The following is a 4,894-nucleotide window of genomic DNA, read 5'->3' as shown; positions in this document are numbered from 1 at the left end:
CAGGTCAGACAGTAGGCTGCTGGCTCAAGTCCCAAGAACCAGAGGCCAGAGGATGATGAGTTGAATGCAGGGTCCAGAGAGTGCGAGCTTTGCCAGAACATCCATACATATCGGATGCAGGCCACACCTTACCCTTTCAACCGATTAGCTGCTCACATCAGGTCACAAAATGGAGGATGGTTATATAATATTTGCCAAACCACTGAGAATCATGGCCTAGCCAAGTTGCCTTAACTATCACACTACTAATAATGATAGTATTTACATTTCTGTAGTGTTTCATAGTATACAAAGTGCTTTTCAATACATTAGTTCATTTGGACCTCACAGCAATGTGTGAGATAGTTGATACTTCCTTTGACAGGTGAGAAAAGTGTGGTGTGTGTGTATGTGTGTGTGTGAGGGAGAGAGATAGAGAGAGAACAAGCATGCAACCATTTTTGTAGAAATCGGTAAAAGCCTGGGTCTTGTTCCGGTCCCTTCATGCTCTTACAGCTTTGCTGCTTCAGTCATCCTACATCTGCTCCTATTTAGAACAAGCTTATTAACATAATAATCTTTGGGGCACTCTACCTGGATAAATCCTATGAATTTGCTTCAGGATAACACAAATAATAAATAATTAATTAGTAATCCAAAGAATTACTAAGTTTTAACAAATAGAAATGTACTTTGTATAAATATAAATGTACTTTGCCAAGCTTTCCACTAGTCTCCAAGGTGACTTTTTTCCTGACTTGGCACAAGGAAGATAATTTGATTACTCTCCCCAAGCTTTGGGGTAACTTAAAGAAAAATGGTCAAATCAAGTTTTTTTTTTTTTTTAGTTAATATTAAAAATAGTTTTTATTATAAAACACTACATATTTACTACAGACATTAGAAAACAACTCTGATTCTACCAACCAGAGAACACTTGTGTTGATACTTAGCGTATATCAGGACTGATAATTGTGCTCGGTGCTTGTGCTTTATCACTGGCCATCGGGGATCACGACAATGAGCCTTCCATAGCACTTGTTTTTTTCTGCTGAATTTGAATTTGGCCTCAGAATCTTTCTCAACTGTGAGATCCGTACCAACTGATCAGAGTTGGCCCATGAGTTGAAACCTATTTTTCATTTCTCATTTTTTCTAAATCGTCACACCAGGCCCACATAGTCACATATATACACGCATAGGTGCATGTTGTAATAAAATTGACTGATTTGACGGCCTTCAAAGCATGCAACTGCTCTGTTAAAATGATGCCATCTATCCTGTTTTCTACAAAAAGTTGAAACTCTTGATCACCAATCAAAGGACTTTCTATGCAGCTTTAGGCAACAGTGAGATGAGGGTAGAAAGTTAAAGGAACTTATACAGACAATTATAGAACCCAGTTCTTAAAACTAGCTTTAATTTGAACAGTTTAAGGGGAACATTTTCAAAAGGAGGCTTTTGTGGTGAGAATACAATACTTAATACCCAACATTGTGTGTTAAGCCTGTGTGCTTTCCAAATAAGGTGTCCCTCGTCCTTCTAAATTACTGAGTGTAAAAGCTGTAATGTTATATGTTCCCGAGGGGCAGAGAGTAATTCAGACATGCAGTAATTTTAATAGAAATCATTCCTCTTTTCTTGGCAAGAGAAGAATTTCAGTAGGAATTTTTCAAAATTACAAAATACCCTTCCCTGGGGGGTTCATGCGGCCACTTAGCAGATTTCTCATTTCATTTAACACAAATATTTTGATCCCCAAGGGAAAATCTGCTCAGTTACAGTTTCTGCATTACTGTCTCCCAAAGATAAATGAGGTGCTTTTCTCCAAAATGGACACAGGAGAGGTAAGGTGGGAGGAAAATGATATAAATCCCAGGAAGAAATTTCTAAAAACAAGTCATTTACCACATCTTTAAAAAATGGAATCAACATTCAATTTCTATTTCATTTCATTCTCAGAATGTTTTTCCAAAACAGAGACTTTTTTTTTTTTTCTGGGAGGGTTAGCCTGAAGCTCTGCCTGAAAGAAAAAGAGAAGTAGGTGATCTCAGAAGGTAACCAGATCTCTCCTGCTGTGCCAACTTAGATCGATCGCAATGGCCTCCTGGATGGGCAAGCGGAGAGAGACGGTGAGGCTGCATCCTGACATAGCTGAAAAGGTCTCACTGAGCATCAGTGTCTGCAGTAGGTGCAGAGTTGTGACAAGGATGCTCTCTCTCTATTTGTTGACCTTGGACTGGATGACATCTTTTGCATTGTCAGAATACCTCTGAAGAAGATGCAGTTTGTCATCAGTGCCTGTCCCCAAGTGTCCTCTGCCCTCAAGAGCTTCTAAAACTGAGTACTCAGACCCTCCTTTCCTAGCCAGCATTAAAAGTTCCAGTTTGTCCCATTGGCAATTCCATTTGGGCCACTCTTGGCCACTCTTAGCCAAACAACAGGCAAACTACTCTCCCGTGGTGGGTGATGAGTAAGTGGGTTATACTATGTTTGCTATTGGTCCTGTAGAAAACATTTAGCTCAAAGGAGGTAGCTCAGTGCGGATAATGGCACACACTGGGTTGCTGCGAGGGAAAATATTTAGAAACAGGTGGGTATGTCTGTGTTCATCAAAGTAGGCATCTTCCTTCTGTCTCTCTGAAAAACTGACGTTGCTCTTTTTTTTAAAAAAAAAATTATTTTGTTGTTGTTGAGAATGTTCACAGCAAAACATACACCAATTCAACTGTTTCTACAATTCAGTGACACTGATTACATTTTCGAGTTGTACAACCATTCTCACCTTCCTTTTCTGAGTTGTTCCTTCCCATTAACATAAACTCACTGCCCTCTAAGGTTCCTGTCTAATCTGAAAAACTGACATTGCTCTTAAGGTCTACATGCTTCCATGTTTTGGTGATGAAACCATTTCTTTCTGAGAAGGTAAATGGTTATAATGTCAAAAGGCTTTCAGTGGAGGAAGCACTAAATGAGCTTTCAACTAAACTTCGGTGCCTCAGGTAGATTCAGGCTTAAAGTCCCTTATGTGGTGTCTCAACATTCCAACCTTATACCTCTGGTCTAAGGAAGTTCATTTAGCTGTATTTGAATTGTAAACTCTAGACACTAAAAATACGAAGGCATGGACAATGTGTATTTTCATCATTTAACCCCAGGGATGATTGCAATGGCCGGACACACAGTTAGTAGTCAGTAAATGTCTTTGCCCCATCAGGGTAGCAACATAAAGGGAAATTGGTTAAAAGGATTCAGTATAGCTCTGATTCAGTCATACAACATGTCTATCATGGATTGATGGTTGTTATAAAAATTCAGGGTCAGGAACAATCTGAACATACAAATGGTCAGATGTCATAGTGAATCTTTATTTCTTAATGGAATACTAGAAGGAAGTTCCATTGCTTGAGGGATTGAAATCAGTGTCCAAGGTAATTGCCAGATGTTTTGACATTAGGCTATAAGCCCTTTTGGAGGAGAAGAAAAGCAACTCTCTAAAACCACAAGCAGCTGTTAAAGAAATACAATTATTTTTTGAAATGGAGTTTTTATGATCACTTAAGTCCTAAGAATTTTTTAAGTAATATAAAAAGACACCATAATACCACTCCTTTAAATTAGACTTTAAATGGGCTTCTTTGTAAGGAAACAAACTTTATTAGGCCAATAACCTTTCCTCCTCTATTTTGACTATGTTAGGACTAGTAGAAGTCACTTCTAAGTCAAGTACATCATTTAAGACCTGTATTCAGAGGCCAAGATGGGTGTAAAATCTTCTGTGGCCAGTTGCAGGGCCACTGAGGGCCCACTTAACTTTGCTGTTTTTTGCAAATGTATTCCATGCAGCATGTGTTCCCGAGATGTGGGACAAGAGAATATAACTAGATTGGTGTAAACTCACCTCTATGACTAAAGAACTAACATTAATAGTATTTATTGGGATTAATAATAGGAACTAATACTTTTTGAGTGCCTACTATGGATCAAGCTCTGTGCTAGGCAGTCGATATACACTCCTCAAAACAATCCTATAAAATAACGACCAATCCCATTTTATAGAATAGTAGAATAAGGCTCATAGAGGTTAGATGACTTGCCTAGGATCCCATTGCCATTAAGTGGCAGGTCTCAGGTTTGAACCCTGGTTTGTGTAACTCCAAGCTCACCCCTCTTTCATTTATTACCAAGATGCTTCCAGTGATACCATTTGTAATGTTGTTGCTGCTGTCATTAGGTGCTGTTGAGTGGGTTCTGAATCGTAGTGACCCTGTGTACAACAGAATGAAACACTTCCTGGTCCTGCACTGTCCTCACAATAGTTGCTATGTGTGAGCCCATTGTTGCAGCCACTGTGTCAGTCCATCTCATTGAGGATATTCCTCTTTTTTGCTGACCTTCTACTTTACCAAGCATGATGTCCTTATCCAGGGGCTTGTCCCTCCTGATAACATGTCCAAAGTATGTGAGACAAAGACTTGCCATCCTCGCTTCTAAGGGGCATTCTGGCTGTACTTCTTCCAAGACAGATTTATTCATTCTTCTGGAAGTCCATGGTGTATTCAATATTCTTCACCAACACCATAATTCAAAGGCATCAATTTTTTGGTCTTCCTTATTCGCTGTCCAGCTTTCACACGCATATGAGGCAATTGAAAATACCATGGCTTGAGTCAGGTGCATCTTAGTCCTCAAAGAGACATCTTTGCTTTTTAACACTTTAAGAGGTCTTTTGCAGCAGATTTGCCCACTGCATTGGGAAAATTTGATTTCATTGTTTGACTTTCTTGACTCCTCTTCCACGGGTGTTGATTGTAGATCCAAGTAAAATGAAATCCTTGACAATTTCAATATTTTCTCCATTTATCATGATGTTACTTATATCGGTCCAGTTGTGAGGATTTTTGTTTTCTTTATG

Source organism: Trichechus manatus, unplaced genomic scaffold, assembly GCF_000243295.1.
Source record: "Trichechus manatus latirostris isolate Lorelei unplaced genomic scaffold, TriManLat1.0 scaffold00007, whole genome shotgun sequence".
NCBI lineage: Eukaryota > Metazoa > Chordata > Mammalia > Sirenia > Trichechidae > Trichechus > Trichechus manatus.
This window is presented reverse-complemented; position numbering follows the sequence as displayed.